The sequence below is a fragment of the Nicotiana sylvestris genome, chromosome 12 (genome assembly GCF_000393655.2).
Source record: "Nicotiana sylvestris chromosome 12, ASM39365v2, whole genome shotgun sequence".
Taxonomy (NCBI): domain Eukaryota; kingdom Viridiplantae; phylum Streptophyta; class Magnoliopsida; order Solanales; family Solanaceae; genus Nicotiana; species Nicotiana sylvestris.
Window position 1 is genome coordinate 96,580,579 of NC_091068.1, and position 24,477 is coordinate 96,605,055.

General features: G+C 40.3%; 2 long non-coding RNA genes across 2 annotated transcripts; one reads left to right on the forward strand and one right to left on the reverse strand.

Annotated features, from left to right (window-relative positions):
* Positions 1-22,426: 22,426 nt before the first annotated feature.
* LOC138884277 (uncharacterized) lies at positions 22,427-23,146 on the reverse strand. Its single transcript, XR_011404441.1, has 2 exons — positions 23,063-23,146; positions 22,427-22,892 (listed from the first exon to the last, which is right to left on the reverse strand). It is a non-coding gene; the product is annotated as an uncharacterized lncRNA (long non-coding RNA).
* Positions 23,147-23,288: 142 nt separating this feature from the next.
* LOC138884279 (uncharacterized) lies at positions 23,289-24,462 on the forward strand. The gene is made up of 2 exons (XR_011404442.1): positions 23,289-23,373; positions 24,046-24,462. It is a non-coding gene; the product is annotated as an uncharacterized lncRNA (long non-coding RNA).
* The last annotated feature ends 15 nt before the right edge of the window (positions 24,463-24,477 follow it).

A 24,477-nucleotide genomic window follows, 5' to 3' on the forward strand; every position in this document is an offset into this window, starting at 1 on the left:
CTACCCCATGAATTTGGTGCCACAATTTCACGAACATCTATGAATTTCTACAAACAATGGTATAGAAAGAAAAGTACAACTGTTCTCGAAATAAAAAGAGACAGCAGAAAGCTAAAACGGAGAAAGGGGACTTCAGGCTCTGTCGGACGCCAGCAAATCTACCTTGGTCTCCCTGGACTGAAGGCAGCTACCTCAAGCTACTCATAAGGTCCAGCACTGAAATCTACACAAAAGAGTGCAGAGTGCAGTATCAGTACAACCGACCCCATGTACTGGTAAGTGTTGAGCCTAACCTCGGCGAAGTAGTGACGAGGATAGGACACGATAACCATATAAATCTGTGCAGTTAAATCATATACAAACAGAATGATAATAACAGGAAATAACAGATAGAGATGGGAAGGGGAACATGCTGCGGGGAAATATCGAATTCTAACAGAAATTCAGTAGAGAAGCATAAAGAACACCATATTCGTATCAACATGAATAATGAAACAATGACATGTGCATGGTATCACCCTTTGTCTTTTACTCTCATCCTCACTAAGAAACAACATAATCAGCACGGCATCACCCTTCGTGCATTAACTCTCATATTCATGGCACGGCATCACCCTTCGTGCATTAACTCTTATAATCATGGCACGTCATTACCCTTCGTGCATTAACTCTCATAATATTGGCACGGCATCACCCTTCGTGCATTAACACTCACTCACAATATCATGAACGGCATCACCCTTCGTGCTTTACACTCTAACTCACTCAAATAATACGCCCCGGCAAGGGAATCAACAATAGAAACAATAACATCCCGGCAAGGAATCAGCTATAACCAATATCGTTTCAACAGTTAATTCACAAAATAAATCTCAACTTGAGTCAATACTCAACAATGGTCAACTACCAAGAAATTATCATAAGTCTTGTTCAACATTGATAATCATCAATTTATGCATGAACAATACATATTAGAGTCACAACAATCATGGTATAAGACTCACGGGCATGCTTGACACCAATGTATAGACACTCATCACCACACCTATACGTCGTACTCAACACTACCACGTAGCAAATAAGACCACATCTCCTATTTCCTCAAGATAAGGTTACACCAAACACTTACCTCAATTCCACAGATAAAATCAAGCCTAAAATACCACTTTACCTCTCGGTTCCACTTCCAATCTGCTTGTATCTAGTCATAATTTACTTAATAACATCAATAAATGCTAAATAAACCAACTCTAATACATGAATATAAATTTCCCAATGTTTTCCCTAAAAAGTCAAAAATCGACCCCAGGCTCGCTTGGTCAAAACTCGAAGTTCGAACCAAAACCCAATTACCCATTCACCCACGAACTCAAATATGCAATTTGTTTTGAAATCCGACCTCAAATTGAGGTTCAAATCCCCAAAATTTGAAAACTCTAATTCCTACCCAAAAACACCCAATTTCCCATGAAAAACCCTAAATTTTGAGATGAAACCATGTGAGAAGATGAATTAGATTGAAGAAAATGAGTTAGAAATCACTTCCCTATGATTTACAGAAGTTTGGGTCTTTAAACAATCGCCTAGGGATGTTTAGGGTTTGAGAAAATTGCAAAAGGATGAAACTCCCATTTGAAATCCCACTTAACAGGTCGCAGTTATCGCAATTGCGATCAGCGGTTCGCAACTTCGAACCCTTTGAAATACTGTTGCCTTCACATTTGTGAGAAAACGTCGCATTTGCGATAGAAGAGCCTTCGCAATTCTGGCCCAGAGTTCACATTTGCGAGGGTGGCCTACCCAGGCCTGGTTCGCATTTGTGACATAATTGTCGCATTTCCCAGGCCTGCTCACTTTGTAATTGCGAAGCCTGATCTCGCAATTGCGAGATCAGAGGCCTGTGCAAAAATACCAGATGCATCGGCTGAATTTCCCAAGTCCTAATCACTCCGTGGCCTATCCAAAACTCACCCGAGCCCTCGGAGCTCCAAACCAAACATGCACGCAAACCTAAAAAGATTATACGGACTTGCTCGTGCAATCAAATCATCAAAATAACATCAACAACTACGAATGTTACCTCAAATTAATGAAATTCATAAGATAGTTCAAATTTTCTATTTTCCCAACCTAGGGTCCGATTTATATCAAATCAACTCCGATTCTTACCAAATTTCACAAATTCGACTTAAATATTATTTTAAACCTGTACCGGGCTCCGAAACCAAAATACGAGCTTGATACCATCAAGATCACACACCATTTCATTTCCAAGAGTCTTTATATTTTCCAGCAAACAATTTTCTTTAAAAAGTTCTTTTCTCGGGCTAGGGACCTCAGAATTCGATTTCGGGCATACGCCCAAGTCCCATATTTTACTACGGATCCTACAGGACCGTCAAATCACGGGTCTAGGTCCGTTTACCAATAATATTGACCGAAGTCAACTTTAACCAATTTTAAAGGTCAAATTCAATATTTCTCTTAAATTTCACATAAAAGCTTTTTGAAGCGTGCTCGGACTGCTTACGCAAATCGAGGTGAGACAAAAGGAGGTTTCTAAGGCCTCAGAACACAGATTTGACTTCTAAAACAAGAGATGACATTTTGGGTCATCACATTCTCCACCTCTAAAACAACCATTCGTCCTCTAACGGACATAGAAAAGTACCTGAGTCGGTGAAAAGATGGGGATATCTGCTCCTCATATTGGACTCGGATTCCCAGGTCACTGCCTCAACAGGCTGACCTCTACACTACACATGAACTGAGGGGAAATTCTTCAATCTCAACTGACGAACCTGCTGGTCTAGAATAGCTACTAGCTCCTCCTCATAGGTCAAGTCCTTGTCCAACTGGACAGTGCTAAAGTCTAACACGTGGGATGGATCGCCATGATACTTCCGAAGCATGGACACATGAAATACTGGATGCACAGCTGATAAACTCATTGGCAACGCAAGTTTGTAAACCACCTCTCCCACTCGATCAAGAATCTCAAAAGGCCCGATGAACCTAGGGCTTAGCTTGCCCTTCTTTCAAAATCTCATCACGCCCTTAATGGGAGACACCCGAAGCAACACTCGCTCTCTGACCATGAATGCCATATCATGAACCTAACGGTCGGCATAACTCTTTTGCCTGGACTGAGTTGTACGAAGCCTATCCTGATGATCTTAACCTTGTCCAAGGCATCCTGTACCAAATTCGTACCCAACAATTGAGCCTCCCCTGGCTCAAACCACCCTACTAGCAATCGACACCGTCTACCATATAATGCCTCTTAGGGAGCCATCTGGATGCTCAACTGATAGATGTTGTTGTAGGCAAACTCCGCTAATGGCAAGAACTGATCTCATGAACTTCCAAAGTCAATAACACATGCTCGGAGAATATCCTCCAAAATCTAAATAGTACACTTGGACTGTCCATCCATCTAAGGATAAAATGTTATGCTCAACTCGACCCGTATACTCAATTCACGCTGAACTGCCCTTTAGAAATGCGAGATAAACTGCGTACCTCGGTCTAAAATAATAGACATTGGCATACCATGAAGACGAAAAATCTTTCGGATATAGATCTCAGCTAACCTCTCTGAAGAATAAGATACTACCACAGGAACGAAATGCACTGACTTAGTCGGCCTATCAACAATAACCCATACCGCATCGAACTTCCTCTGAGTCCGTGGTAGTCCAACAACGAAGTCCATAGTGATACGCTCCCACTTTCACTCAGGAATCTCAATCTTCTGAAGCAAACTACCAGGTCTCTGATGCTCGTACTTTACATGCTGACAATTCAAACACCAAGCTACATATGCAACAATATCCTTCTTCAACCTCCTCCACCAATAATGATGCCGCAAGTCTGATACATCTTAGCGGCGGCCGGATGAATAGAATATCGGGAACTATGAGCCTCCTCTAGAATCAACTCACGAAGTCCATCCATATTAGTCAGACAAACTCGCCCCTGCATCCTCAAAACTCCATCATTTCCAACTGTAACCTGCTTGGCACCACTATGTCGCGCTGTGTCCCTAAGGACTAGCAAGTGAGGGTCATCATACTGCCGATCCCTGATATGCTCAAATAATGAAGAACGAGCGACTGTGCAAGCTAGAACATGGTTGGTCTCAGAAACATCCAACCTCACAAACTGATTGGCCAAAGCCTGAACATCCAAAGCAAGTGTTCTCTCACGGACTGGAATATACGCATGCCCATACTGGCTGACTTCCTACTCAAAGCATCGGCCACTACATTGGCTTTCCCCGGATGATACAAGATGGTGATATCATAGTCTTTCAATAGCTCCAACCACCTTCTCTGCCTCAAATTGAGCTCCTTTTGCTTGAACAAATACTGCAAACTCTTATGATCCGTGAACACCTCACATGACACACCATATAAATAATGCCTCCAAATCTTCAGCGCGTGAACAATGGCTGCTAGCTCCAAATCATGAACTGGATAATTCTTCTTGTGAATCTCCAACTGTCGCGAAGCATATGCAATAACCTTGTCATTCTACATCAACACCGCACCAAGTCTAATACGAGATGCATCACAATATACTGTATATGGCCCTGAACCTGTAGGTAAAACCAACACCGGCGCCGTAATCAAAGCTGTCTTGAGCTTCTGAAAGCTCACCTCATACTCGTTCGACCACCTAAACTAGGCACCCTTCTAGGTCAACCTAGTCATCGGGGCTGCTATAGATGAAAAACCCTCCACAAACCAACAGTAATAACCCGTTAAACCCAAGAAAATCCAAATCTATGTAGTTGATGTGCGTCTAGGCTAGTCCTTGACTGCCTCTATCTTCTTCGAATCCACCTAAATACCCTCTGCTAGTACAAAGTGACCTAAGAAGGCAACTAAACTCAACCAAAACTCACACTTCGAAAACTTAGCATACAACTGACTTGTCTCTCAAAGTCTGAAGAACGACTCAAAGATGCTGCTCAAGCTCCTATTAGCTGCGGGAGTAAATCAAAATATCATCAATGAAAACAATCACAAAAAAATCCAGATAAGGCTTGAACACTCGGTTCATCAAATCCATAATAGTTGTTGGGGTATTCGTCAACCCAAATGACATCATAATGCCCGTACCGAGTACAAAACGTTTAGGGACATCGGATGCCCTAATCCTCAACTGATGGTAGCCAGATCTCAAATCAATCTTGGAAAACACTTTGGTACCCTGAAACTGATAAAATAAATCATCAATCCTCGACAATGGATACTTGTTCTTGATGGTGACCTTGTTCAACTATCGATAATCTATACACATCCTCATCGACCTATTCTTCTTCTTAACAAACAACACCGGTGCACTCCAGGGCGAGACACTAGGTCCGATAAAGCCCTTATCAAGCAAGTCTTGTAGTTGCTCCTTCAATTATTTCAACTCTGGCGGGGCCATACGATATAGCGGAATAGAAATAGGCTGAGTGCCCAGAGTCAAATCAATGCAAAAGTCATGATATCCCTGTCGGGTGGCATCCCTGGCAGGTCTGCAGGAAATACTTCTAAAAACTCTCGAACAACTGGCACGTAATCCATAGAAGGAACCTCAGCACTAGTATCACGAACATATGCCAAGTAAGCCAAACACCCCTTTTCAACCATATGTTGAGCCTTCCTATAAGAAATAACCCTACTGACAGAATGACCAAGAGTCCTTCTCCACTCCAATCGAGGCAAACTTGGCAAAGTTAAGGTCACGGTCTTGGCGTGACAGTCCAATATAGCATGATAAGGTTATAGTCAATCCATCCCCAATATGACATCAAAATCAACCATATCCAGAAGTAGGAGATCTGCATGGGTCTCAATACCCCCAATAATAACCACACACGAGCGATAGACACGATCTACAACAATAGAATCACCCACCGGTATGGACACATATACAAGAGCACTCAAAGAATCATGAGGCACAACCAAATATGAAGCAAAATAAGATGACACATACGAGTATGTAGACCCTGGATCAAATAAAACTGAAGCATCTCTACTGCAAACTGAAATCGTACCTATGATAACGGCATTGGATGCCTCAGCCTCAGGCCTGGCTGGGAAAGCATAACATCGGGGCTAGGCCCCACCACTCTGAACTACATCCCCGGGACAGCCTCCTGCTGGCTGGCCTCCACCTCTAGCGGTCTGACCTCCACCTCTAACACCTCGACCTCTACCTCTAGTTGCCTGACCCCTACCTCTAGCTGGCCGAGTGGGCGGTGGAACACTCGGTGCCTGAACCATGGCACGAGAACCCTAATGCTGAGAATTGCTCGATGCTCGAGGGCAAAATCTCGCAATGTGCCTCGGATCGCCACAAGTATAACAAGTCCTCGACTACTGGGACTGCTAACCCTGAAACTGACCCTGACGGCCTGAGTAACCACCGTGAAAGCTCTGGAGCAGGGGTGCACTGATAGGAGCTGGTGGTGCACTGTAAGGTAGCTGATCTGAATACTGCATATGAGAACCACGGCTACCTGGAGCACCGTGAGAAGCCTGTAGTGATAAATGAAATGGCCTGGGAGGATGGCCTCTACCAAAAGAATCCCTGACTCCAGACGAGGCACCACTGAATCGACCAGAATGACGGGGCCTCTTATCAGACCCCTGACCCGCTACCCTAAGCTAGAACCATCTCAACCCTCCTGGCCACATTGGTCGCATCCTGAAAAGAAATCTCGGTCCATGTTTCCTTATCCATGTGCAATCTGATAGGCTGATCTAGTCCCTCAATAAAACTCTTCTCCCTCTCTCTCGCGATGGGAAGTATAAGAAGAGCATGACGGGCCAAGTCAATAAATCTGGTCTCGTACTCAGTGATGGTAATAGAACCCTACTGGAGATGCTTAAACTACCTCCGATAGTCCTACCTATGAGTGATAGGAAGAAACTTTTCCCGAAATAGCTAAGAGAACAGATCGCAAGTCAAAGCCGATGACCCAGCTAGTCTAGCCAAACAATAATCCCTCCACCAAGTCTTAGCGGAACCCGACAAACGAAAAGCGACGAAGTCGACCCCATTGGTCTCCAATATCCCCATGTTCCGTAGAACCTCATGACAACTGTCCAAATAGTTTTGGGGATCCTCTGAAGATATACTGCCATATGTGGTAGTAAAAAGCTTGGTGAACCTGTCTAGTCTCCATAAGGCATCAGCATATATAGTTGATCTATCACCAGTCTAAGCTACAATACCCGGCTGGACTACCCTAACTGGCTGAGCTAGTGGAGTCTGAAACTGGGGAGCCATCTACTCCGGAGTGTGAGTAGTAGGAGTCTAGACTCCTCCTCCATCCTGAGAGACAGCTGGTGCTACAAGGAATATGCCTGCCTGAGTGACACTCTCCATAAGACCCACTAGACGGACCAGAGCATCTTGGAGTACCATGGTGGCGATGAACCCCTCTGGAACCTGAGCTGGCCCTGCTGGAACTATCTAGGCCGGAACCTCCTCCTCGAACTATACCTGAGGCTTCGCTGCTTGTGCTGCTGCTCGAGCTCTAGGCTGAGCCCTGCCTCTACCTCGGCCTCTAGCACGGCCTTAGCCTCTACCCCTTGCAGGAGTTGCTACTAGGGGCTCAGGCTGTTGATCAGTTGATGAAGCGGTATGTGTTCTCACCATTTGCGAAAGACCAGAGTGGAAGTTCAATTAGCATTGATAAATCAAGTCGCATAATAGGAAAGAATAAATGTGAAGCTTTCCTAAACTTTGTAGCCTCTAGGGATAAGCACAGACGTTTCCGTACCGATTCCTCAGACTCTGCCTAGCTTGTTCGTGAATTGTGAGACCTAGGCAACCTAGAGCTCTGATACCAACTTATCACGACCCAGATTTTCCACTGTCGGGATCGTGATGGCGCCTACTCATGAAATCTAGGCAAGCCAACTACTATGATATTAACACATTAGCAATTATCCTAAACAGAAATAAATAGTAACTAAAGCTAAGCAGATATAAAGTGCGAAAATGCTATAGCAATTCAAAATGCTCCAATACATGTCTACCCCATGAATCTGGTGTCGCAATTTCACGAACATCTACGAATTTCTACAAACACTGATATAGAAAGAAAAGTACAATTGTTCTTGAAATGAAAAGAGATAGCAGAAAGCTAAAATGAGGAAAGGGGACTTCAGGCGATGCAGATGCCAGCAGATCTACCTTGGTCTCCCTGGACTGAAGGCAGCAACCTCAAGCTACTCACAAGGTCCGGCACCGAAATCTGCACAAAAGAGTATAGAGTGCAGTATAAGTACAACCAAATCCATGTACTGGTAAGTGTCGATCCCAACCTCGACGAAGTAGTGACGAGGCTAGGACATGACAAACATATAAACCTGTGCAGTTAAATCATATACAAACAAAACAATAATAATAGGAAATAATAGATAGAGATGGGAAGGGGAACATGCTGCGGGGATATGTCAAATTCTAACAGAAATTTAGTAGAGAAGCATAAAGAACACCATATTCATATCAATAGGAATAATGAAATAATGATACGTGCACGGTATCACCCTTCGTAATTTTACTCTCGTCCTCACCATAAGAAATAGCAGAATCAGCACGGCATCACCCTTCGTGCATTAACTCTCATAATCATGGCACGGCATTACCCTTCTTGCATTAACTCTCATAATCATGGCACGGCATCACCCTTCACGTATTAACTCTCACAATATCGGCACAGTATCACCCTTCGTGCATTAACTCACTAATCATGGCATGGAATCACCATTCGTGCATTAACACTCACTCACAATATCATGTACGGAATCACCCTTCGTGCTTTACACTCTACCTCACTCAAACAATATGCCCCAGCAAGGGAATCAACAATAGAAACAATAACATCCTGGCAAGGGAATATCGTTTCAACAGTTACTTCACAAAATAAATCTCAACTTGAGTCAATACTCAACAATGGTCAACTACCAAAAAATTATCATAAGTCTTGTTCAACATTGATAATCATTAATTTATGCATGAATAATACATATTAGAGTCACAACAATCATGGTATAAGACTCACGGGCATGCTTGACACCAACGTATAGATACTCGTCACCATACCTATACGTCGTACTCAACACTACATGTATCAAATAAGACCACAACTCTTATTCCCTCAAGTAAAGGTTAGACCAAACACTTACCTAAATTCCACAGACAAAATCAAGCCTCAAATACCGCTTTACCTCTCGGTTCCACTTCCATTCCGCTTGTATCTAGTCATAATTTACTTAATAACATCAATAAATGCTAATAAACCAATTCTAATGCATGAATATAGATTTCTCAATGTTTTCCCCAAAAAGTCAAAAATCGACCCCGGGCCCGCTTGGTAAAAAAAAAGTCTTTATATTTTATAGCAAATAATTTTCTTTAAAAAATTCTTTTCTCGGGCTAGGGACCTCAAAATTCGATTTCGGGCATACCCCAAGTCCCGTAGTTTACAACGGACCTTACGGGACCGTCAAATCACGGGTCTAGGTCTGTTTATCAAAAATATTGACCGAAGTCAACTTTAATCAATTTTAAAGGCCAAATTCAATATTTCTCTTAAATTTCACATAAAAGTTTTCCGGAAATGCGCCCAAACTACACACACAAATCGAGGTAAGACAAAACGAGGTTTTTAAGGCCTCGGAACACATATTTGACTTCTAAAACAAGAGATGACTTTTTGGGTCATCACACTTTGAGCCAAAGCTCTATTAATTTTCCAAATGCTGCCCATAAAGAGTTAGAGAAAAGACGGGACTTCAACTTAAAGTGCAGAGAAATAAAAAACTTGAAGTGCAGAATTCTAGAACGAGAAACAAAAAAGGCTCATATGAGAAAGAAATAGCACAAAATGGTGTGTGGATTAGTAGAAAACAAAATTTGTTGCTAAAATAATGTCTCTCTTTTTTTCCCTTGTTTTAAAGGTACTACTATCTCTTTAGAATAAGTCAACTGGTGACCGAAACACATGCAAGTATAGAAATAACATAATCTTTCTCCACTTCTAGACATAATACTTCAAGTTGCCTAGCCACAAAAAAGAGTTACTATTGTTATAACCGAGCTGACTCTTAAGGGCCTATGGGCTAGAATTGATGAAACGACTGAGTCAGTCAGGATTATTAGGCTGAATAAGATGTTGGAGAGTTTCTTTGGTATCAATTCTATATCAGTCTTAATTTTCGTCCCCTCTCTTCTTATCTTTCTTGTGCAATGTTCTTATTATAGTTAGTATTTGCTTTGTAATTCCAGTTAATGTTGTGTTAATACAATCAGTTGGTTTTGTATATTATCTGAGTTGTTTTATTGGTGCTTTTATTCAGAGGTCTAATGGGGGACCAAAAAGTACTCAAGGCTTTAGTTGATTCCATTCAAGAAATGAAGGATTCCCTTTCTAAGGATCTCGCTAAATTTCGTTCACGTTGCTGGAGGTTGTGGGGAAAAAGTTTACGACCTCTTTTCAACCCAGAGACACGGCTATGGTGGTTTTGAGGCGAGAATCTGGAGTCTTGGATATTCCAAGCGGAGCGTTAATCTTACCATAGCGTCGTTCTGCCTCAACGGTGAAGAATTAGAATGGTATTGTTGGTTATTTCGAAACAAGCAATTAATTAATTGGTCGCATTTTGCTGATAAGGTGAATATTCGATTAAATAGAAAGGGCTCCAGTCGGCGAAAGGGAGATTAGCGAAACTTCGGCAGGTGACCTCTATGGCTGAGTACCAAAGTCATTTTGAAGCTATTTCGTGGGGTTTCAGTAAGTAGGATGAAGTTTCTCCATTCCTTGCATATGTTCATCCACAATGGAGCAATTTAACCAACTCATCTTTGCCGCAAAGCGTTGATGCGTAATCTGAATGCATAAACAAAACGGATGCGCGCAAGGTGTTCCATGAATCGTCTAATAGGTCCAAAGTTGCAAATCCTCTTGGTACAACTACTGAGGTAGATCCCTATTGATCTGGAATATCCTCTCTGTCAAGGCTGATATTGTTGAATATGTCAAAAGTTCATCCCACATCAGTGGGGGACTTCATTTGGGGGAGAATTTCACCATATAAAAGAAGGCCTAATGTTTAGGATTTAAATACACCTCTCATTAGCCTTCTTATGTTCTTAAGGCATTTGTATCTTCTCTCTTTAGTATTATCTCATTTGTAGTTTTGGAGTGGAATAAAATATTGGTTGTGTCCGAGGAAGTAGGCAAAATTGGCTGAACCTCGTAAATTCTGGTGTTTCTTTTATTGTTGTATTATTGTCTTATTTATTATTTGGTGGCTGTCATAATTTTTTGGTATAGTAGTTATGACTCATTCAAACTATATACATTTGGCTTCCGCAACAATTGGTGTCAGAGCCAAGGTACTGTCTATGTATGCTCTTGGTTGCAGCATACTGATCTTCCACATCAGAAAAGATTTATCTTGGTAACTGAGTCAAGGTTTTGTCTGAGTATGCTCTGTGGTTGCAGCTTAGTCTAATCTTCCATACCAGAAAGAAAATAATTTGATTTGTGTCATCAACTATTAAATAGTATTTGTGTCAAAGATGGGAGACAATAAACAAGAAGAATCTACATCAAGTGTCAACAATACGTCATCATTGACATCTTCGCTTATGACAAGAATTGTGTTAAATGTGAAATTTGCGGTAGAAATTTTTGACGGGTCAGGACATTTTGGGATGTGGCAAGGCGAGGTTCTAGACGTCCGTTTTCAACAAGGGCTAGATCTTGCTATTGAAGAAAAGAGACCAGATGTTATTGGAGAAGAAGATTGGAGAATTATCAACCGTGTTGCTTGCGGTACCATTCGATCCTACCTTACTAGAGAGTAGAAATATCCATACACAAAGGAAACTTCTGCAAGTAAATTATGGAAAGCACTGGAGGATAAATTTTTGAAGAAAAACAGTCAAAATAAATTGTACATGAAGAAGAGACTGTTTCGCTTCACCTATGTTCCTGGTACCACGATGAATGAACATATCACCAGTCTCAATAAGTTGGTCACAGATTTGCAAAATATGGATGCAACTTTTGATGATGGTGACTTGGCCTTTATGTTGTTGGGGTCACTTCATGATGAGTACGAGCACCTTGAAACTACTCTATTCCATGGAAATGACGAAATTTCTCTCAGAGAAGTTTGTTCAGCTTTGTACAGCTATGAACTAAGAAAGGGAGAAAAACAAAAGGGCGGAGAAGGAGAAGCACTGGTTGTGAGGGGTCGTCCTCAAAATCAAACAAGTATAAAGAAAGGAAGATCTAAGTCAAGATCTAGACCCAGTAAATATGAATGTGCCTTTTGTCGAGAAAAGGGGCACTGGAAGAAAGACTGTCCGAAGTTGAAGAATAAGGCCAAACATCACAATGGAAAGGCCATTATAGATTCAAATGTAGCTGATGGTGATGATTCAGACTTCTCATTAGTTACAATAGAGCCATCAACATTATCAGACATATGGTTGATGGACTCGGCTTGTAGCTATCATATGTGTCCCAATAGAGACTGGTTCGTGGATTTTCAAGAAGGAGAATATGGAGTCGTCCACACAGCGGATAACATCCCTCTTACCTCATATGGCATTGGTTCAATATGATTAAGGAACCATGATAGAATGATCAGAATATTAATAGATGTTCGATATGTACCGGGTTTGAAGAAAAATCCCATCTCTGTGGGAGCCCTAGAATCAAAAAGGTTCAAAATCATTGCAGAAAATGGAGTGATGAGAGTATGCTCCAGTGCACTAGTGGTAATGAAGGCCAATCAGAAGAACAATAACATGTACCATTATCGCGGTAGTACAATTATTGGGACAGCGATAGTAACAACTAGTGACGAAAAAGAGGCAGAAGCAACCAGGCTATGGCACATGCACTTGGGACATGCTGGACGTAAATCCTTGAAAACTTTATCAGATCAAGGATTGTTAAAAGGAGTAAAGGCTTACAACTTGGAGTTTTAAAAGCATTGTGCCAAAGGGAAACAGACAAGGGTTAAATTTGGTACAGCGATCCATAATACTAAAGGCATTTTGGATTCTCTGATGTTTGGGGTCCTTCCAAAACACCTTCATTGGGTGGGAAGCACTATTTTGTAACCTTTTGTTGATGATTTTTCCCGAAGAGTGTGGGTGTATACAATGAAGAGCAAAGATGAAGTGTTGGGAATTTTTCTCAAATGGAAAATGATGGTGGAGAATCAAACAGGCAGGAGGATCAAGTGCATTCACACAGACAATGGAGGTGAATACAAAAATGATCATTTCAATAAGTTCTATAAAAATGATGGCATCGTCTGACACTTCACTGTCAGACATACACCACAACAGAATGGAGTGGCAGAACGTATGAACCAGACCTTGCTGGAGAAGGTACGGTGTATATTGTCCAATGCTGGCTTGGACAAAGAATTTTGGGCTGAGGAAATTACATATGCATGCCACCTCATTAATCGCTTACCATCTGCTGCTATTGATGGCAAGACACCATTTGAAAAATGGTATGGAAAGACTGTTGTAGATTATAACTCTTTGCACGTGTTTGGCTCAACTGCATATTATCATGTGATAGAGTCAAAATTGGATCCAAGGGCAAAGAAGACTATTTTTATGGGGATTACTTCTGGAGTCAAAGGATATCGCTTATGGTGTCCTATGACAAAGAAAGTAATATTCAGCAGGGATGTTACCTTTGATGAATCTGCTATGGTAAATAAGATAACAGAAGATACCAAACAAAATGAGGGTGCTTCTAAGCAGGTGGAATTTGAGGGAAAATTTATTTTTCCTACACAAGAAGCAGAGGAGGAAACAAATGAAGATTATCCTCTGGAAGAAGAGCCAGTAGAGAGGGAGAATCTAACTCAGGAACCTCATCAACAACTTGAATCAATAGCAACCAGCATGCCAAAAAGGACAATAACAAAACATGTTCGCCTTATAGAAACGGTTGCTTGTGCCACCTCAATTGTAGATGATGATGTTCCTACCACTTATAAAGATGCAGTCCAAAGTTCAGAAGAAGATAAGTGGAGGATTGCCATGAATGATGAAATACAGTCCCTTCATCAGAATCATACATGGAGATTGGCCAATCTCCCGAAGGGAAAGAAAGCAATTGGGTGCAAATGGGTATTTGCAAAGAAAGAAGGATTTCCTAACCAAGAAGATGTTCGCTACAAAGCAAGATTGGTGGCCAAAGGATATGCTCAAAAGGAGGGAATTGATTACAATGAAGTGTTTTCTCCAGTTGTAAAACATTCCTCCATTAGAATTATGTTGGCTTTGGTAGCACAATTGGATTTGGAACTAGTTCAGATGGATGTAAAAACTGCATTTTTACATGGAAACTTGGAGGAGAAAATCTACATGACTCAGCCAGAAGGATTCAAAGTTGCTGGAAAAAAAATGGTATGCAAACTTGAAAAATCATTGTACGGATTGAAACAATCTTCTAGACAATGGTACAAGCGATTTGACAAGTTTATGTTGCGGTAAGGGTACAAGAGAAGCAAATACGATCATTGTGTGTATTTGCGCAAGCTTGAAGATGGTTCCTTTGTATATCTTCTCCTGTATGTTGATGATATGTTGATAGCTTCCAAGAATTCGGAAGAAATTGATAAGTTGAAGATTCAACTGAAGAAGGAATTTGAGATGAAGGATCTGGGTGAGGCAAAGAAAATTCTTGGCATGGAGATAATAAGAGATAGACGTTCAAAGAAACTATGTTTATCTCAGAAAGAATATTTGAAGAGAGTACTACAGCGCTTTGGCATAGATGAGAAGACTAAGCCAGTTAGTACTTCACTTGCTCCCCATTTTAAGCTAAGTACTATTATTTCACCAAAAGATGAAGCTGAACAGGAGTATATGTCAAGGGTACCATATGCAAATGTTGTTGGTAGCTTGATGTATGCAATAGTTTGTAGGAGACCTGACATTTCACAAGCTGTTGGAGTTATTAGCAGATATATGCATAATCCAGGAAAGGAGCATTGCCAAGCTGTGAAGTGGATTCTACGGTATATTCATAATACTGTAGATGTTGGGTTAGTTTTTAAGCAGGAAGGCAATCAATCTGTAGTTGGATATTGTGACTCAGATTTTGCGGGTGATCTGGACAAACGAAGATCAACTACTGGTTATGTGTTTACTTTTGCAAAGGCACCAGTTAGTTGGAAGTCTATTTTGCAGTCAACAGTTGCTTTGTCTACAATAGAGGCAGAGTACATGGCTATTACAGAGGCTGTGAAAGGGGTAATTTGGCTTCAGTGGTTGCTAAAAGATCTTGGTATAGGACAAAAAAGTATCACAATTTTTTGTGATAGTCAAAGTGCTATTCAATTAGCGAAGAACCAAGTTTATCATGCAAGGACGAAGCACATTGATGTTCGGTATCATTTCGTACGAGAAATCATAGAAGAATGTGGAGTCACGGTGAAAAAAATTCATACTACGGAGAATCCTGCTGATATGCTGACAAAAGTGGTGACTGCGGTCAAGTTTCAACATTGTTTGGATTTGATCAACATTGTTGAACACTGAAGATTGAAGATGAAGACACAACCAAAATTTGTTATTAAGAGAAAATTAAAGATGTGGAATTTTGTCAAGGTGGAGATTTGTTGAATATTTCAGATTCCCACATCGGTGGGTTAGCAATAGTTGGGGGGATTTTCCCCCTATAAAAGAAGGCCTAATGTTTAGGATTTAAGTACAGCTCTCATTTGCCTTCTTATCTTCTTAAGTCATTTGTATCTTCTCTCTTTAGTATTATTTCATTTGTATTTTTGGAGTGAAATAAAATATTGGTTGTGTTCGAGGAAGTAGGCAAAATTGGCCGAACCTCGTAAATTCTGATATTTCTTTTATTGTTGTATTATTGTCTTATTTATTATTTGGTGGCTGTCATAATTTTTAGTATAGTAACTGTGACTCATTTACACTATATACATTTAGTTTTCTCAACAGATGTGTGTACTGCTTGTCGTTCTGACATAAAAATGATGTCAATTGCAGCAATTGCGTGGGTGAAGTGTAAGAGGGAAGAAGATAAAAACTGCACACAAGTCTTCTTCCAAGAAGCAAAAATAATAGGTTGTAGGCAGCGGATTCTTTGCAGAAAATAATTATGTTAGACTCAGCCTGGTGACACGTAAGCATGATTTTGATATGTTGATTCCTCGATTGGAACGATTGATTTCTCAAGAAGATGAAAACGGTACTGCACAATCCTTATTCTTTACTAAATTTCGTATTTTTCATTTACCTTTGTTCGTGGTTTTCGTATTTACATGTTCTAGCTTATACAGGCGTATGCAATATATAATCAGCGAACTAAACTCAGCATTTTTTTACGCGAACATAGATATTGAATTCATTAAACGGTTCAACTCTCAACCATATGTCTGATGATGTTGATGACTCTGTTGTAACTAATGAGAAGTCTGAATCATCACAATCAGCTACATTTGAATCCATAATAGCCTTTCCATTGTTATGTTTGGCCTTATTCTTCAACTTCGGACAGTCTTTCTTCCAGTGCCCTTTTTCTCGACAAAAGGCACATTCATCTTTGCTGGGTCTGGATCTTGACTTGGATCTTCCCTTCTTTGTCCTCGTTTGATTTTGAGGACGACCCCTCACAAATAGTGCTTCTCCTTCTCCGCCCTTCTGTTTTTCTCGCTTTCTTTGTTCATAGCTGTACAAAGCCGAACAAACTTCTCTGAGAGAAACTTCGTCATTTCCATGGAGTAGAGTAGTTTCAAGGTGCTCGTACTCATCAGGAAGTGACGCCAACAACATCAAGGCCAAGTCACCATCATCATAAGTTGTATCCATATTTTGCAAATCTGTAACCAACTTATTGAAACTGGTGATATGTTCATTCATCGTGGTACCAGGAACATAGGTGAAGTGAAACAGTCTCTTCTTCATGTACAATTTATTTTGACTGTTTTTCTTCAAAAATTTATCCTCCAGTGCTTTCCATAATTTACTTGCAGAAGTTTCCTTTGTGTATGGATATTTCTGCTCTCTAGCAAGGTAGGATCGAATGGTACCGCAAGCAACACGGTTGATAATTCTCCAATCTTCTTCTCCAATAACATCTGGTTTCTTTTCTTCAATGGCCAGATCTAGCCCTTGTTGAAAAAGGACATCTAGAACCTCGCCTTGCCACATCCCAAAATGTCCGGACCCGTCAAAAATTTCTACCGCAAATTTCGCATTTGACACAATTCTTGTCATAAGCGAAGATGCCAATGATGACGTATTGTTGACACTTGATGTAGATTCTTCTTGTTTATTGTCCCCCATATTTGACACAAATATTATTTAATAGCTGACGACACAAATCAAGATTATTTCCTTTCTGATGTAGAAGATCAGACTAAGCTGCAACTACAGAGCATACTCAGACAGAACCTTGACTCAGTTACCAAGATAAATCTTTTCTGATGTGGAAGATCAGACTATGCTGCAACCACAGAGCATACTTAGACAGTACCTTGGCTCTGATACCAATTGTTGCGGAAGCCAAATGTATATAGTGTGAATAAGTCACAACTACTATACCAAAAATTATGACAGCCACCAAATAATAAATAAGACAATAAAACAACAATAAAGGGAACACCAGAATTTACGAGGTTCGGCTAATTTTGCCTACTCCTCGGACACAACCAATATTTTATTTCACTCCAAAAATACAAGTGAAATAATACTAAAGAGAGAAGATACAAATGCCTTAAACAGATGAGAAGGCAAATGAGAGGTGTGTTTCAATCCTAAACATTAGGCCTTCTTTTATAGGGGAAAAATCCCCCCCAAACTTAACTCCCAACCAATGTGGGACTTTGGCATTTTGCCAAACTTCAACAAATCTCCACCTTGGCAAAATTCCACATTTTCAATTCTCTCTCAATAACAAATTTTGGTTGTGTCTTCATCTTCAATCTTCAGTGTTCAACAATGTTGATCAAATCCAAACAATGTTGAAACTTGACCGCAGTCACCACCTTTGTCAGCATATCAGCAGGATTCTCTGTAGTATGAATTTTCTTCACCGTGACTCCACCTTCTTCTATGATTTCTCGTACGAAATGATACCGAACATCAATGTGCTTCGTCCTTGCATGATAAACTTGGTTCTTCGCTAATTGAATAGCACTTTGACTATCACAAAAAATTGTGATACCTTTTTGTTCAACACCAAGCTCCTTTAGCAATCCTTGAAGCCAAATTGCCTCTTTCACAGCATCTGTAATAGCCATGTACTCTGCCTCTGTTGTAGACAAAGCAACTGTTGACTGCAAAGTAGACTTCCAACTAACTGGTGCCTTTGCAAAAGTAAACACATAACCAGTAGTTGATCTTCGTTTGTCCATATCACCCGCAAAATCTGAGTCACAATATCCAACTACAAACTGATTGTCTTCCTGCTCAAAAACTAACCCGACATCTACAGTATTATGAATATACCGTAGAATCCACTTCACAGCTTGCCAATGCTCCTTCCCTGGATTGTGCATATATCTGCTAATAACTCCAACAGCTTGTGAAATGTCAGGCCTTGTGCAAACCATTGCATACATCAAGCTACCAACAACATTTGCGTATGGTACCTTTGACATATACTCTCGTTCAGCTTCATCCATTGGCGACATAGTAGTACTTAGCTTAAAATGGGGAGCAAGTGGAGTACTAACTGGCTTAGTCTTGTCATCTATGCCAAAACGTTGTAGTACTCTCTTCAAATATTCTTTCTGAGATAAACAGAGTTTCTTTGAACGTCTATCTCTAATTATCTCCATGCCAAGAATTTTCTTTGCCTCACCCAGATCCTTCATCTCGAACTCCTTCTTCAGTTGAATCTTCAACTTATCAATTTCTTCCGAATTCTTGGAAGCTATCAACATATCATCAACATATAGGAGAAGATATACAAAGGAACCATCTTTAAGCTTGTGCAAATACACACAATGATCGTATTTGCTTCTCTTGTACCCTTGCCGCAACATAAACTCGTCAAATCGCTTGTACCATTGTCTAGAAGATTGTTTCAATCCGTACAACGATTTTTCAAGTTTGCACACCATATTTTCTTTTCCAGCAACTTTGAATCCTTCTGGCTGAGTCATGTAGATTTCCTCCTCCAAGTTTCCATGTAAAAATGCAGTTTTTACATCCATCTGAACTAGTTCCAAATCCAATTGTGCTACCAAAGCCAACATAATTCTAATGGAGGAATGTTTTACAACTGGAGAAAACACTTCATTGTAATCAATTCCCTCCTTTTGAGCATATCCTTTGGCCACCAATCTTGCTTTGTAGCGAACATCTACTTGGTTAGGAAATCCTTCTTTCTTTGCAAATACCCATTTGCACCCAATTGCTTTCTTTCCCTTCGGGAGATTGGCCAATCTCCATGTATGATTCTGATGAAGGGACTGTATTTCATCATTCATGGCAATCCTCCACTTATCTTCTTCTGAACTTTGGACAGCGTCTTTATAAGTAGTAGGAACATCATCAGCTACAATTGAGGTTGCACAAGCAACCGTCTCTATGAGACGAACAGGTTTCGTTATTGTTCTTTTTGGCCTGCTGGTTGCTATTGATTCAAGTTGTTGTTGAGATTCCTGAGTTGGAATCTCCTCTACTGGCTCTCCTTCCAGAGGATAATCTTCATTTGTTTCCTCCTCTGTTTCTTATGTAGGAAAAATAAATTTTCCCTCAAACTCCACCTGCTTAGAAGCACCTTTATTTTGTTTGGTATCTTCTGTTACCTTATTTACCATAGCAGATTCATCAAAGGTAACATCTCTGCTGAATATTACTTTCTTTGTCATAGGACACCATAAGCGATATCCTTTGACTCCAGAAGTAATTCCCATAAAAATAGCCTTCTTTGCCCTTGGATCCAATTTTGACTCCGTCACATGATAATATGCAGTTGAGCCAAACACGTGCAAAGAGTTATAATCTACAGCAGGTTTTCCATACCATTTTTCAAATGGTGTCTTGCCATCAATAGCAGCAGATGGTAGACGATTAATGAGGTGGCATGCATATGTAATTGCCTCAGCCCAAAATTCTTTGCCCAAGCCAGCATTGGACAACATACACCGTACCTTCTCCAGCAAGGTCCGGTTCATACGTTCTGCCACTCCATTTTGTTGTGGTGTATGTCTAACAGTGAAGTGTCGGACGATGCCATCATTTTCACAGACCTTATTGAAATGATCATTTTTGTATTCACCTCCATTGTCTGTGCGAATACACTTGATCCTCTTGCCTGTTTGATTCTCCACCATCGTCTTCCATTTGAGAAAAATTCCCAACACTTCATCTTTGCTCTTCATTGTATACACCCATACTCTTCGGGAAAAATCATCAACAAAGGTTACAAAATAGTGCTTCCCACCCAATGAAGGTGTTTTGGAAGGACCCCAAACATCAGAGTGTACATAATCCAAAATGCCTTTAGTATTATGGATCGCTGTACCAAATTTAACCCTTGTCTGTTTCCCTTTAACACAATGCTCACAAAACTCCAAGTTGCAAGCCTTTACTCCTTTTAACAATCCTTGATCTGATAGAGTTTTCAAGGATTTTCCTCCAGCATGTCCCAAGCGCATGTGCCATAGCTTGGTTGCTTCTGCCTCTTTGTCGTCATTGGATGTCACTGTCGCTGTCCCAATAACTGTACTGCCACGATAGCGGTACATATTATTATTCTTCCGATTAGCCTTCATTACCACTAGTGCACCGGAGCATACTCTCATCACTCCATTTTCTGCAATGATTTTGAACCCTTTTGATTCCAGGGCTCCCACAGAGATGAGATTCTTCTTCAAATCCGGTACATATCGAACATCTGTTAATGTTCTGATCATTCCATCATGGTTCCTTAATCGTATTGAACCAATGTCATATGAGGTAAGAGGGCTGTTATCCGCTGTGTGGATGACTCCATATTCTCCTTCTTGAAATTCCACAAACCAGTCCCTGTTGGGACACATATGATAGCTACAAGCCGAGTCCATCAACCATATGTCTGATGATGTTGATGACTCTGTTGTAACTAATGAGAAGTCTGAATCATCACAATCAGCTACATTTGAATCCATAATGGCCTTTCCATTATTATATTTGGCCTTATTCTTCAACTTCGGACAGTCTTTCTTCCAGTGCCCTTTTTCTCGACAAAAGGCACATTCATCTTTGCTGGGTCTGGATCTTGACTTGGATCTTCCCTTCTTTGTCCTCATTTGATTTTGAGGACGACCCCTCACAAATAGTGCTTCTCCTTCTCCGCCCTTCTGTTTTTCTCGCTTTCTTTGTTCATAGCTGTACAAAGCCGAACAAACTTCTCTGAGAGAAACTTCGTCATTTCCATGGAGTAGAGTAGTTTCAAGGTGCTCGTACTCATCAGGAAGTGACGCCAACAACATCAAGGCCAAGTCACCATCATCATAAGTTGTATCCATATTTTGCAAATCTGTGACCAACTTATTGAAACTGGTGATATGTTCATTCATCGTGGTACCAGGAACATAGGTGAAGTGAAACAGTCTCTTCTTCATGTACAATTTATTTTGACTGTTTTTCTTCAAAAATTTATCCTCCAGTGCTTTCCATAATTTACTTGCAGAAGTTTCCTTTGTGTATGGATATTTCTGCTCTCTAGCAAGGTAGGATCGAATGGTACCGCAAGCAACACGGTTGATAATTCTCCAATCTTCTTCTCCAATAACATCTGGTTTCTTTTCTTCAATGGCCAGATCTAGCCCTTGTTGAAAAAGGACATCTAGAACCTCGCCTTGCCACATCCCAAAATGTCCGGACCCGTCAAAAATTTCTACCGCAAATTTCGCATTTGACACAATTCTTGTCATAAGCGAAGATGCCAATGATGACGTATTGTTGACACTTGATGTAGATTCTTCTTGTTTATTGTCTCCCATATTTGACACAAATATTATTTAATAGCTGACGACACAAATCAAGATTATTTCCTTTCTGATGTAGAAGATCAGACTAAGCTGCAACCACAGAGCATACTCAGACAGAACCTTGACTCAGTTACCAAGATAAATCTTTTCTGATGTGGAAGATCAGACTATGCTGCAACCACAGAGCATACTTAGACAGTACCTTGGCTCTGATACCAATTGTTGCGGAAGCCAAATGTATATAGTGTGAATAAGTCACAACTACTATACCAAAAATTATGACAGCCACCAAATAATAAATAAGACAATAAAACAACAATAAAGGGAACACCAGAATTTACGAGGTTCGGCTAATTTTGCCTACTCCTCGGACACAACCAATATTTTATTTCACTCCAAAAATACAAGTGAAATAATACTAAAGAGAGAAGACACAAATGTCTTAAACAGATGAGAAGGCAAATGAGAGGTGTGTTTAAATCCTAAATATTAAGCCTTCTTTTATAGGGGAAAAATTCCCCCAACTATTGCTAACCCACCGATGTGGGAATCTGAAATATTTGACATTTCAACAGCACCTAAGCTAATGCGATAGTCCATGAGCTTGTCAAAAGTTCCAGTTTCCACCACCCTGATTTCCAGAGGCCCCATGGATTTATCAGATGCACGGCCCTGGCGGTAGAGGACGTTTAGAGATTCTTCAATTGTGAGGCAACAATCTTCAAAGATTGAAGGAGGAATTGGGGTAGAGCCTTTCCAAAATCTGGAGCCACTTGGCTCATCACAGACATCAGAAGTTTCTGAAACAGTTCTAATCTCCTCCCAACCTCTCCCTCTGTTGTTGGTATCAATTTGCTCTCTCCTCCAAACGTGCCAGAACTGCATGTGGTCCATCAAAATTTGCCCCTTTAGCAAATATTATTTATTGTTGAAGACATAATTAAGTAAACAATAGTATGGTCACATACTTCAATACCTACAACCCAAAATGTGAGATAAATTTTTTACTTAATTTCTATTCAGGAAAAAAAAAAAAAAGGGAGAAGAACCTTGCCAAAAATTCATGAGATGGGTTGGGAGCAGAGGATAGGAGATTTATCACCACAGGCTATACGGTTGATCTCAGGCAGAATATGTTCGTAAGTGATGACAGGTACGACTTTCTTGAATGTCTCTCTATCAGTGCGGCCATTGAGATTATGGCGCTGCAAGTACTCAACATGGGCATTCTGGGAGAGGATTTCAGCAAGAACTCTACATTGGACCTCATCAACCTTGCTAGTCACCTCTTCAATGTACTCAAGATTCTTCTTGTATTCCTCTTCGATTGTGGCCTTCTTGGGGCTCTTTGGTGCCTCAGGTACGCTTCTTTCCATATCTATATAAGACTTGTAATTTCTTTCCAAAATGGGAGGGAACTCACTAGCTGAGATCTTTTACAAGGTGAAGAAAATGAATACAGCTTTTTATAAAGGAAGTATTGGGTTTTATTTGTTAAAAATATGTCAAGTGTCTCTCAACTTCTTTTGTTAATTTGGCTTAGGTAGTTCAAACTTCAAATACGAAGCTTCTGGACCGTTGAAATTATGAGCAATATAGATTTTATATCCGTTGAAATTGTAGTTGCTTATCTTATCCAGATCTAGATCTGGATCATTGAGCTAATATTTAATCAACTATGGAGCAGCTCGGTTTGAATTATGAAATGTGAATTTATTTGTTAATTAAGAAAACATTAAATGATAGTAGACTAATAATATATTATGTTAAAATGTGATCCTTCAGTTAGAGGAAGAGCTAGAGATGAAAAAAAATGTGAAGAAATCTGTTCATTCATTTCGATCAGTAACAGAACTCAAAGCAAAAGGGATTTTCTTTAGGCCAAGCTCTACTGATTCTCTGAAGGACATTAAATTCAAATGTTTTTGCTTCTTCGGGCAGCTTGACCTCCCTACTTCATGTGTTTCCATTTATAATAAGGTACTCTATCTAAATCTAATAGCTTATGAATTGTGTACAAAAAATGTGACAGACAGAGCTACTTGGACTTACATCAATTTCATGAGATCACTCATTGAAGATGTCAAGGAGCAGATAGGAAAAAATGGATACTTTTTAACATGCTAGAGCTTATGATTGTAAAGAACGCGGAACCAATAGTCAAACGATCCAAACCAGGTTGAGAGCGCCAAAGCTTATCCACCTAAAGCACTCACTTCAACTCATGTCCTGCAGAGGAAGCTAGTTGTGCTCTGTAATTGATTAAATATAGTAGTATTATAGCTGAAATATCCAGATACGCAACCACAGGAGAAAAAAAAATTGCTTGCGCATCTAGATATTTGGATCTTTGAGCTATAATACTAATATTTAATTAATTACACAGCTGCTCAGTGTGGACTAAATTAGTGTTCTCATCGGCAGGCAGTCACTCCAAGCGCAAGAAAAAGGATAGAAAAAGAAA